The sequence below is a fragment of the Phascolarctos cinereus genome, unplaced genomic scaffold, assembly GCF_003287225.1.
Source record: "Phascolarctos cinereus isolate Bilbo 61053 unplaced genomic scaffold, phaCin_HiC Scaffold_2;HRSCAF=192, whole genome shotgun sequence".
NCBI lineage: Eukaryota > Metazoa > Chordata > Mammalia > Diprotodontia > Phascolarctidae > Phascolarctos > Phascolarctos cinereus.
In genome coordinates this window covers 386,693,624-386,706,788 of record NW_027555625.1, presented here as the reverse complement: position 1 = coordinate 386,706,788, position 13,165 = coordinate 386,693,624, and the positions used below count along the sequence as shown (strand labels likewise).

Below are 13,165 nucleotides of genomic sequence, written 5' to 3'. Positions count from 1 at the left end.
CAGGCGGAGAACACTCAGAAAGCTGTGTGACATAAGGGATCGGTGAAGCAGCTCCCTATGACCCAGCCTGCCAGGAAGGGGCCCTCTCAGGGCTCTGAGGTAGGGAGCCGGAGCCTCCATCATTCCAGGTAAGGGGGGGTGGTACGAGAGGTGGACTACAACCCTTAGTCTCCAAAACAGGAAGGGTACTTTTGTAGGGCTTTGATGTGGGCTCCTAAGGTCTTCTATGTTCCAGGCACTGCAGGGCCCAAGGGTGAGCTCTGTCTTGTTGTCTAAAAAGGGGGATGGGTATACCACATGAGGGCTTAGAAATACTGAGTCTTTTAAAAAAGTCCACTCACATTAATATTATGATGAAGAAGAAGATGATGATTATAATTACTATTACTACTACTGTCAAGCAGAAATAATATGGCCCAGAGAAAGGGAAACAACAACATTTAGGGATAGTCTTTATGGCAAAAAGAGTTATTAACTTGGCAGTTGGAGGGGTGGGAGAGGGAATCTGGCTCACCCATTCCTCTGAGTGTTACTCACGTCACAAGAGACATATAAAAACAACATGATTGGCAATCTCTTCTTAATTAAGTCACAAAAAGAAACATTCAATCAAATTTCAGGAGAACCTAACATGTTGAGGAGGATGGAGGCAAATTAAGTTTAAAACACTTCATACATTTTAGGACATACGGAAACAGATTCAGTTTATCAGAAGGCAATGGTTGTGCGATTTTTTTCCAGTGACTTTCGGCATCATCAGGTCAACAGATTGCATCCACTTACACGGCTGCTATTAAAATGAAGCTATATGCATTTCCACTTCAATCACCCACACACTCCAGTGGCCTTGGGAGGATCTGATCATGAGATCTTGGCCACATCCTCAGGTTCCAAGGAAGAGGAGTCATTTCATGCCCAGGACACCACAAACAATTAACATGCCCATTGCCAACCATGAGAGGGCCAAAGTAGTGGTCTTCAGATTCAACAGCCTCAACCTCACTGCTTCCCCCATGGGTTTCACTGCATTTGGAGTCAGAGCTGGGGTTCAACTATCTGTATGTTTGTTTGTTAAACTATCTGTGTGACCTTGGGTAAGTCCCTTAAGCACTCTGGGTTACAGTTTCTTCACCTGTGAAAAAAAATGGAGGGGGTTGGTTGGATGAGATCATACTTAAAAGTCCCTTCTAGCTCTAAATTCTGATTCTTTGAGGGCAGGGACCATTGATTTTTAAAGTCATATATCCTAGTTTCCCTCTCAGTACCTACTATTTCAGAGCATCTTGCCTTTTCACTTTTTTAGTGGTATTTATAAGATACCTCCCTAGTGAAATATATATAACCTGTGTCTATTAGGTAGTATTCATGCACGGAGGGAAGGGCTGGTTTGATTATGGCCTGGAAGGATTCTGTCAGTTTGTAAAGTCTACCTCCACGTGGTATGCTGCAAAAAGCACTAGGCTGAGAGAGCTGAGTCCGAGTTCCAGCTCTGACATTAATACCATAGATTAGTTATGTTGGGCAAGTTACTTTTCCTCAGTGCCTCAGTTTCCCTATCCATGAGATGGGGTTTGAGGAGCAGATGTCTGCCATGATTAGTGAAATCCCTTTCTGCTCTAAAGTTCTATGATTTGAACACACTGCTCCACTCCCCCATCTAAGCCTCTGGACTAAGATTTAGCAGTCTCTTAGAGAAATTTGGCCCTGTGCCAAGTATCCATTTATTCATTCCTTCACAAGTCCCCTATTAAAATGAAAATACCACTGGGAACAGGACTAATATCTGAAGATTTTATCATGCAACAACTTTACTTGTAGTTAATATCTTAGTAAAGAATAGCTAAAACCAACAGAGACAAATGTAATAGGAAAGAGATAAAATTTAATAGCGATAAAATTTTGGGTTCCAAAAATTAATTATAGAAGTGCAGCATGGGAGAGACTGGCTAAATGACAGGTCATGGGAAATGGACCTGGGGGCCAGGGAATAGTTACAATATGTCTGGCAGCCAAAAAAGTGAATGACATCATAGGCTGCTTTAACAGAAACCTTTGGTCTAGAAGGAAGGAAGTGTCACAGGCAAAGCCTTCAGAAGAAAGAGACAGATCTGAAAAGTAAACAGCTAGCTAAGAAAGTGATGTTAAAGATGGGATCTGGATTCTTGGACTATGGCTTAAAATATAAGAATGATCAATTCTTGGATGGTTATGGAGTACATCTAATAAGGGCTGGAAAAAATGTACATAGTCTTTCATGTCCAATCAAAAGAGCTTTACAATGAAACAGGATGAAGGAGAAAACTGTCTGTATGCATCCACAAAATAGGTAATGTAGAGAATAAGTACCATACTGAAAGAATAAAAGCAATAGGGATATATAGAAGTTTATAGGCTCCAAGAAGAAATGCAGCAGTGAAACCTATGGCTGCATGAGTCCATATACAAATGTACCAAGTATAGATAATAAATAGCGTATACTAGAGCTCTTCATGGGCAGCTGGGTGGATAGAACACATATCACTGGACTCAAAGGACAGAGCACCAGGCCTGGAGTCAGGAAGTTCAAATCTGACTTACTACCTGTGTGACCCTGGGTAAGTCTCTTAACCCCATTTGCCTAAGTTTCTCATCTGTTAAATGAGCTGCAGAAGGAAATAGTAAACCACTCCACTATCTTGCCAAGAAAATCCTAAATGAGGTCAGGAAGAGTCAGATATGACTGAAATATGACTCAACAAAGAGATCTTAATTCAAGGAAGCAGGCTTGCCCACATAAATATCTGAAGCTTGACAGGATGGGGCCCATGGCAGAAATATGGCTCAAAATGAAGAGGATAGGTAAAAGGGGGGCAGGTATAGTACTTATATACTTATGTACAGAAATCTAAGAAACCAGACCAGGGAAGTATAATGTAGAATAAGTGTGTGAAATCAACAGAGGCAGAAAAAAAGAAGCAAGATTATTATCAGGCTATGCCACAACCCACCTAGAATGAAAGAAGAAATAAATAAGTAATTATATCACAAGTTCAGCATAGAATCAATCTAGTGATTGGAGACTTCATTTTTCTGGACATTTCCTGGGATTCTGCCAAAAATAGAGCATAATCATTTCTTGGCTTGCCTTGATGATAATTTTATCCTTCATAGAGAGGAATCAATGAAGAGACTTGGTCTCTTGACCCAGATTTTGATCAACAAGACTGAACTGGATGCGGAAGTAAAAATGATTAGAATCTTCGGAGGAAGTGACCACCATGCTGTAGAATTTTTGATAAAGATGGAAAGGAAAGCCAGGCATAATCTTCAGATGCACCCTCGATTTCTAGAGAATAGTTTTTAAAGGGATCACAGAAAGGATAGGTTAGATCCCATGGCCTAAAACTCCATAGGAGAAGTTTGTACAGGAGGGATAGGAAGATTCTCAAGAACGAAATTCTAAAGATACAAATGCAAACAATTCCAATTCCAAGGAAACAGGTTGTCATCCAAAGGAACTGATGTAGATGCACAGTGAACTTGTCATCCAACTTAAGAGTTAAAAGAAGTGTACAAAAGGTGGAAGCAAGCACAGGTAATTGAGGGTGAGCCAGAAAATGAGGTGTTGTCCTATAAGAAGAGGGTCAGGAGTGGTAAAGTTCAGGATGAGCTGAGGATGCTGAGAAAAGCAAAGAATCAGACCTGTGACTGTACTGGTATTGAGAATTCTCAGTGAGGAAACTCCTTCTACAAATGCAGCTCAGTGTCTGGTCGGCAATGCATTTCAGAAAGCTTCCACGAGTAACGAGGCATTAATTTACTTTCCAGGGTCCCACAGCCAGTGTGCGTTAGAAAAGGGAACTGAACTCAGGTTCTTTCTGATGCCGAGACCAGTTCTCTATCCATCACACCATACTGCCTCTGAAAGTCACATCAGGGCAATAAGGAGATTCAAAGGCGGGGATAGGACTGCTGTTCACTATGAATGGAGGGACAATAATGGAAGACGGAGAGAAGTGGAGCTGTTTAACTCTTATTTTGCTTTCAGAGAATGATTTTTTGACCAGAAAGAATTGAACAAAACTGGCTAGCAGGGATCTGATACAGAATGTAAGTAGAGCAATAGTAAAAGAGCCCTCTGCTGAGTTTCACTGACCAGACTGATAAACTATTTTCTAAGGTACGTGAAAAACTGGTAGATGTGACTCCTGAGCCAAACTCTTGGATCTTGGAAAGACAATCTACAATAGGAAAAGTACTAGAGATTTGGAGAAGCTGTGGATCCTCATTCTTCCTTCACCTCCTCCCTCCCCAAAGGAAGAAAGTGAGGCTTGTATATAAACTCTAGGCTAGCGTGCTCTAGAACGGATAGTTGGTAAACGTCTAGGAAAGCAAGCAGCGATCCAAAGCAGACAGTATGGCTTTAAAGACAGGTCATATATGAGACCAATCTCAGTTCCTTTTTTTGGATATGGTTACGAGAGAGATAGGGGTAGATCTGCAGAATGTTGTAGATAATTTGCCCATTATTTTAGCAAAACATTTAACAAAGTCTGTCATGATAGTTTTGTTATTGTTTATCCTTTGTTCTTGAAGAGGACCAATGCCATCAGGAGGGTAACGTCTTGACCTGCAAGTGAATTGGATTTAAGTGAGGCAGGGCTATGCAAAGTCATCAGCCTCACTCTCTCCTGCGGAGTCACTGAAGTCTAGTGGCAAGACGTAGGTCAGGACGAATGGTGATGGCCCAGCCATGATAGCCTAATACAATAAGCAGAGAGATGGTGTTAGGGATCTGTAAAGAGTTAGGGATCTGTGCTTGGCAATTTGCTAGTAGCACTTTTTATTAATTACTTGGATGAGATAGGGCCCTTTGGTGATGTGGATATAGTGCTGAGCATGGAATCAGAAAGAGCTGAGTTCAAATCACACCTTTGACATTTATCCTCTGTATGACCATGGGTAAATCACTCAACTTTTCTCAACCAGAGAACACTGTTCTCCTAGCCTTAGTTTCGTCATCTATAAAACAGGAAGGATACCAGTAATACCTAACTTCTAAGGCTGTAGTGAGGCTCAAATAAGATAATATATTTCAAGTGCTTTGCAAATTTGAAAGTGCTAATTGTCAGATATTATTATCTTTTGCATGGTGTAGGCATACTTAATGTTACTGAAATGAATAGAATGTAGGCACAGATGGCAGCTTAGCAAGGTTGTAGAAGATACAACATGAAGAGGGAGTACGTAACACCCTGGATGACAGCGTCAGAATCCAAAAAATTTTGACAGGTTAGAACACTGAGCCAAAGAGAATCAGATGAAATTCAATAGGAATTTAAGATCTACAAATAGGTTCAAAAAAATCAATTTAACCAGTGCAAGATGGGTGAAATGTTATTGGTTAGCAGTTTGTTTGAAAAATAGCTGGAGCTTTTAGTGGACTGAAAGCTTGAGATGAGTCAAGAGTATGATATGGTAGCCAAAAAATCAATGAGAACTTCAGCTCTGCTAAGAGTAACATAGAGCCCTGGCTAGGGAGGGCTAGCCCAACCGTACTCTGCCATGTACAAACAACCTCTGGCATGATGTGTTCATTTTAGGATGGACGTTGGGGTAAACTATAGAGCAAATATAAAAGGAAATCAGGATGCTGACAGTACTTAAGATTACTTCACATGAGGAATAGTTGAAGCAATTGGGTCATGTCTTTCCTGGTAAAGAGATTTGGAACAGAGGGGTGGGTATCATCCTAGTTGTTCAAGCAGTTAAAGATTTTTCGGGTATAAGAGAAATAGGGTTTTTCTACTTGACCCCAGGAGGCACAACTAAGATTGTTAGGAAGAAATCGCAAGAGTAGAAATTTAGGTTTGACGTAAGAAAAAACTTCCACATAATTATATCTCTCTAAATGCAGAAGAGACTGCCTTGGGAAGAAGTAGGTATTTCTCTTCAAGCAAAGGGTAGATGACACTTGTCTAATTAAGTTGTAGGTAGGATTCTTTTCCAGGCAGAGGTTGGACTAGAAGGCCAAGGAGGGCTCTCTGAATGATAAAATTCTGTGATTCTGCTAGTCCTATTATCTGATCCCTTGGTTAAACCTCATAAGGAGTATTGTGCCATGTTCTAGGTATCACATGTTAGGAACAACAGTAAGCAGTATCAGCAGGGAATACTAAACCACATTACATAAAGATTAAATTGAAGGAATTTGGAAATATTTGTCCCGAGGAAGAGATTTAGGTAGGACATGACCACTTTTTTCAAATATCTATAGGGCTGTTAAAATTAAGTGGAGGAAAAATCATCACATATATCACATATATTCATACTACGGACTGCTAATACCTGTTCTAATGAGAGGTAGTATGCCACATTGGACAGAACAATGAACTTTGAGTCAAGAAGAAAGTTAAGTTCAAGTTCCATCTCCGATACATTGGTTGTAGGAACCTGGGCAAATCATTTAACCTCCTTAAGACTCAGTTTCCTCCTTTGTCAGTTGGAATCAATGAAAGCACCCACCTCACAGGGTGGCTGTGAGGATCAAATGACTTGATAGCATTTTGGCAGGACCCACCAGAGGTTATACTCTGCTGGCTTAGGCTGTGAGAACTCAGAATCACTCTGCATCTCTAGGAGATTATGGAATAGCATAATTAATGGTAATAATGATAGTAGACATGATAATAACTTTCACCACTAAGCCCCGCTTCCTCCAGCTAGACTCCTACCTTCTACAATATACATTTTCTGGTCCTCCCCAATAGTAATGCCTTCTTTCTTAGTTTACTTTTTATTTACTTCGTATCTACCTTATATGTACATAGTTGCTTGCATCATTTCTCCCAGTAGGACATGATTTCTTTGAGGGCTGGGTCCATGTTTTTGTCTTTCTTTGCACAATGCCTGTCATATAGTGAGAGCTTATTAAATGATCATTGACTGATAGAGCCCAGATCATGCTTCATTCCATCTAGCCATCCATCAGGACACCAGGACCTAATCAGGGTGGCCACCACTGTCCACCTTTTCCCACCAGGAAGAGTGATCTTCAAGGCTTGGATCTCCAGAGACCTTACACACCTCTACCTCAGAGGAATTAATACACTCAGTTTTGGGATGGGTCTTGGGGTGGCATTGACTGGATTGGAGGATGAATGAATCACCTTAGTGCTGGCCCCCAGACCCTTGGACCATACTTCATCCCATCCAGCCACCTAGTAGACCATCTGAGCCTAGCTAGCATGGGGCATCTGGTTGTCTGCCCTGCCTCTGGTGCTACACAATACTTTTCCCACCTTCTACTTTTCACCTTTGCCTAAAGCAAGAAAAATCAAATCATTATTACTATTGCCATTGGAAAGGGTATGCCAATCTACTGCTCTGTACTATTCATAATCCCTGGCACTACCTAGACCAGGGGTTCTTAACCTATTTTATGTTTTGGCCTCCTTTGGAAGGCTGATGAAACCTACAGACTCCTCTTAAATCACTGAAAGAAATACTAAATTTCAATTAGAGGTTAATAACATTTTTTCCTATCTAAGTTTGTAGAACCCCTGAAATCTATCCATGAACTCCTTGATGGGGAGTCTGTTGACCCTAGGCTATGAACTCCTGACCCAAACCAAAGCTTTTTTCCTGGCCACCACTTCTTGACACATATTGTATCACCTTAGTAGAATGTAAGCTCCTTGAGGACAGGGACTGATCCATTTTTGTCTTTGTTTCTTCAGTTCCTAACCTAGTGCAGGCACCTGACAGACACTTAACAAATGCTTCTTAGCTCATTAGATTCAAGCGACTCTGGGTTTTTGACGTTTATGTCAAAGAGATGCAAACTCTGGCAGGTGCTACCTTCTTGAAAACTTTCAAGTACAGGCCTAGTGACTGACTGTAGTTTGCTGTCTGGGGACCAGCCTAGTTAGGTGTAGGTGGAGCTCTTTCATATGGAACAACCAGGGAATTATTTATTTTGGGGCTAGACTACCTCATAAAACCACCAACAACTAAGGCAAGGCTGCATGACTCTAGTGAATTCATGCCATCAATAAGGGGAACCACATGGATGAACAGGACTTTTGAAGTGCTGAGGTAAGACTGTTTGGTTTGGAATCATGACATCATTTGTGGGAGGGAGTACTTCTGGTGTGTAAAATCCCCTCCCAGTGCATATCCTCATATGCAACTCATAGTGTCAGAGTTACTCGGGGGCACTGGGAGGTTATGACTTGTCGCATTGCTAGCGTGTCTTAAAGGCAGAACTTGAATCCAATTCTTAACTTTGAAGCTGGCCCTGTGTTCACAATGCAGAAGAATTCACATTAATATAGCACTCAGGAGTTACAGGATGCTTTTCCACACAATATGTTTGATATAATAGGTAGAGTGCTGGACTCAGGGATTGGGGAGACCTGGGTTCAGATCTTGCCTCTGACATATACTAACTGTTTGACCTTCTTCAAGTCATTTAAACTGTCCAAACCTCAAATTCCTCATCTGTAAAATCAGAGGGTTGGATTAAATGGACTCTGAGGTCCCTTTCAGCTCTAAATCTATGATCTTACAATCTGGGATTATAATAAATAAATATATTATATGATATTATAACACATAAATATATATATATATATATATATTTATAGATATACAGATTTTCATCATAATCCTACAGTCCTATCATCCCCATTTCATACATGAGCAAACTGAAGCACAGAGAGGTGAAGGATTTACTCAAGGTCACAGAGTAGCTAGAGTCAAAAGCAAGACTTGAACCAAGGGCTAATGTGACAGACAGAAAAGGAAAATGACAAATGTTGGAGAGAATGTGGAAAAATTGGGGGCACTAATATACTGCTGGTGGAATTGTGAACTGATCTAACCACTTTGGAGAGCAATTTGGAACTATGCCCAATGGGTTATAGAATTGTGCATACCCTTTGGCCCAGCAACACCACTGGTAGTCTGTATCTCAGAGATCAAAGAAAAAGGAAAAGGACTTATATATACAAATATAGTAGTTCTTTGTGTGGCGTCAAAGAATTGGAAATTGAGGGGATGCCCATCAATTGGGGAATGGCTGAATGAGTTATGGTATATGACTATAATGGAATACTACTGTATTATAAGAAATAACAATCAGGATACTTTCAGAAAAACCTGGAAAGACTTACATGAACTGATGCAAAGAGAAATGAGCAGAACCAGGAGAACATTGTACATAGTAACAGAAATAGTTTATGATGATCAACTGTGAATGACCTAGCTATTCTCAGCAACACAATGATCCAAGATAATTCTGAAAGACTTACGATGAAAAATGCTGTCCACCTCCAGAGAAAAGAGATAGAATCTGAATGCAGATCAAAGTATATTTTTAAAACTTTATTTTTGTTTCTTTTTTTGGGGGGGAATATGTGTTTTCTTTTGCAACATGGCTAATATGGAAATGCGCATATATAATATATATCAAATTGCTTGCCTTTTCAAGGAATGTGGAGCAGAGGGAGGGAGAAAGAGAATTTGGATCTCAAAATTACAAAAAAAGTTAAATTTTTTATTTGTAATTGAGAAAAAATAAAATTAAATTAAAGACTTAAACCCAGGTCTTCTGACTCTAAGTATTACCCATGCTCTCTCCAATACTCTATGTCCCCTTCCTAAGGAGTCACTGGTGAAATTTTTTTTCTAAGTTTAATTTTAACTATTTGCTGACTCCAGTGTGTTAAGAGGCATTTTGATCTCTCCTTAGGAAAAGCTTTTTGATTCATATAGGAACTCAGTTTACAGTAACCTTTGCTTTTATTTATGTTTTTCAGACACTGGGCAGTTAACTAGACAGCTGCATTGATATCCCCCAAGAGAGGTTCTGAATGCTGGTTTGCTCTCTGAAAAGTTCATATTTATGATTGTGCTTACCCCACACTGAGAGTTTAAATGTTACCCTTTTTTAAAGCCAGGAAAAAAAAAATTCCCATTAACAGAGACCTGAATGACATCCTACTATCTTTTTGACCCTTACGTAAGTAGCTCTTAAACCCTAAGGCCAAGGTTTCATAAATTCATATATTGTTCAAAGTGGAAGGGGACTTAAATACCCCGAACTCAAATCTTTCATTTTACAGAAGATGAAACTAAGACCCAAAGAGTGGAAAGTGATTCGTTCAAGGTCACATAGCTAGTCAGCCACAGATTTGATATTTCTGAATGCGAGACAGGGCTTCAGAAGACCTGGTCTTTAAAATTCCATCTCTGACCCGTTCCTAGTGGGATAACCCTAGGCACATCAATCACGTCTCCAATTTGTGTCTCAGTTTCCTTATTTGTAGAATGGTGATGTTAATAGCACTTACCACATAAGGGCGTTGTGAGGATCAGATGAGAATAATTAATGCTTATTCCTTTCCTGCTTGCTTATCCCTGCATACTATCTACCTCACAGGGGTGTTATGACAGCTAGCTAAGATAGTGGATGCAAAGTGCTTCATAAATGAAAGCTGTAACTTAAAAAAATAAATGATCATTTCCCAGAATATTAAAGCAGAAGCTGTAGGAATGTTTGCCAGGAATGTCCTAGAGGGGATTCATGATTCACATAAAGGCTGCCCTCGATGGCCTCTAAGATCTTGGTTCAGTTCTGGGATCATAGACTTACAGAGTTGGAAGGGACATTATAAAGTGGCTAGCCAAACATTTACTTGAAATAAGAACCCTGTATTAGATTCTAGAATTCTATTATTCTAAGATCAACCTTGAGCTATGGTGCTACTGCCTTAATTGAAGGGGATTTTCTTTTTCAAGAGCAATAACCATTAAGAAATATTCACCTCTATATCCTAAGGACAGCTCATTTGGTAATTTTTTTTGGTTTGTTTTTATTCAGTTTAAGGAAATTGAGGCAGGGAGGCCAAAATCTAGATACAAGACCAGAGAAAGACAGATGGAGGCCTGGGTTTTGTTGAACATATGCTTTACATGGTTTCTCTGAGGTTACTTGATTATTCTATCTTCATTATCTCTCTCTCTCTCTCTCTCTCTCTCTCTCTCTCTCTCTCTCTCTCTCTCTCTCTCTCTCTCTCTCTCTCTCTCTCTCTCTCTCTCTCTCTCTCTCTCTCTCTCTCTCTCTCTCTCCCCCTCTCTCTCTCTCTCTCGTCTGTCTCTCTGTCTCTCTCTCCCTCCTGTCACATGAAATCTGTACTCAAGTAAACAAAAGAATAATTGAATCACAGAATGACAGGTGGAAGGAATTTTAGAACAAAGAAGCTGAGCCCTAAAAGGAACCTTAGAACATAGAATGCCAGAGATGAAAGGGATTTTAGAACACAGAATGTCAGAGCTGGAAGGGACCTTAAACATCAGAGCTGGAAAGGTCCTTAGAACACAGCATGTTGGAAGTGGGAGGGTCCTTAGGACAAAGAATGTCAGAACTGAGAGGATCCTTTGAACTTAGAATATTAAAACTGGACAGGGCCCTTAGGACATGGAATGGTATAACTGTAACTGAAATGAATACTTAGAACCTTAGGGCTGGGCAAGACTGTAGACATCATCTGATCCAACACTGTTATTTTATAGCTGAGGAGAGTGAGGTTCAGAGAGGAGGGGAGTAATTTATCTGTCCAGTGAATTAATAACAAAGTTGGAATTAAAATTCAGATCCCCTGATTCTCTGTCCAGTGTCTTTTTTTTTGCCCCCCAAGAGTCTGCCTGCAGCAGACATGCCAAGATTACTCACCCCTGATCACCTCCATGAAAACTGAGTTTGACTGGAGAGGGTGTGACAGTGCAGGGATCATTTCTCTCAGCCATTTCCTTAGGGCTTAGAATGATATGAAGGGGGTAGTGTGAAAATTGGACACAAGTGGCATGGAATGAAACCCAGAGTGGGAGAATTCATGCCCTCATTGTAGATTTGTTATGTATGAATAATCTCAGTGAACCAGGTCCACTAAAATTCATTTTAATAAAACTGAATTCAAAATTTCTCTCTTCTACCAAGTCTTTTTTAATTTTACTGATTTGACTTTGATCCCTTTTCCTGGATGCCTTTTGCTTGTAGATCTGCTGCTTTATGACTATAAGCCCTCAGGTCATTTCATGTGTGTGCATTGGCTTTTCCCAGTAGTGGGCACAATATCTTCTATTTGTGATGCGGCATCTCCATATTCCCAATGCCTATTTCAGGAGCTGTAGACAGAAAGCAGTCAATATATGCTTGCTCAATTAATAAACATGACCAAAACAAAATCTAAATACAGTAACACTTTACTTATTAGGGACCCAATGGAGGTGTAGGAAGGAAGCAAAAAAAAATTCTTTGCTCAGCTTAAGGTGATTTTACAATTTCTGCTCAATAAAGGTCCTAGACTATGACTAGAACTCAGACTGATGACTCTTATTTTGCACATGAATGAGTTTAGTGATCTATTTTTCTTTTCTTTTCTTTTTTTTTTTTTGGCTAGGCAATGGGGTTAAGTGACTTGCCCAGGGTCACATAGCTAGTAAGTATTATGTGTCTGATGCTGGATTTGAACTCAGGTCCTCCTGAATCCAGGGCTGGTGCTCTATCCACTGCATCCCCTAGCTGCCCCTAGTGATCTGTTTTTCAAGCAGCAAATTTGAGATAGGAGTGAAATGATAACAAGCTGTAAGAAATGACAGCTAAGCCTTGCTTTCCTCCTGTGCTAAAATGAAGAGGTTGGACCAGATGACTAGTTCTGACATTCTATGTCCATGAATATGATATAGTGGAAAGAGCTTTGGATTTGGAGTCAGAAAACCAAGATTTGAGTTCTGATCCTGACTCTCACTAGCTAAGTGTAAGAAGATGGAAAAGAAAATAAATATCTGTTAATTAAAAGAAAAATTAAATTAAAAAAATCAAAAGCAAGATTATGTTGATTAATCTCAGTTTAAGAAAGCAGGAAAATGTATTACATTTCTGTAAGATTTTTGTCTTAAATGGTCAGTTTTTTAAACAAAAAACAGTTCTTGAAGGAGGATAAAATCTTAGCTCTCTGAATACTGCAACCAGTTGTTTCCAGAAGGTTCTGGAATGGTATCACAGGTAGCTAGGTGGTATAGTGGTTAAGAGTGTTGGACACAGAGTCAGGAAGACCTCAGTTCAAATGTGACCTCAGATGCTAATTAGTTATGTGATCCTGGATAAGTCACTTAACTTCTC

General features: G+C 39.9%; 1 protein-coding gene and 1 long non-coding RNA gene across 3 annotated transcripts in view; one reads left to right on the top strand and one right to left on the bottom strand.

The window, feature by feature from the left end:
• The window catches only part of LOC110202336 (uncharacterized), a 793-nt gene extending 695 nt beyond the window's left edge, over window positions 1-98 (top strand). Inside the window, exon 3 of the long non-coding RNA XR_002322708.2 lies at window positions 1-98. This exon is cut by the window's left edge and continues 77 nt beyond it. This is a non-coding gene — a long non-coding RNA (uncharacterized LOC110202336).
• The window catches only part of GRIA1 (glutamate ionotropic receptor AMPA type subunit 1), a 347,675-nt gene that overhangs the window by 24,949 nt on the left and 309,561 nt on the right, over window positions 1-13,165 (bottom strand). The window lies entirely within an intron of this gene.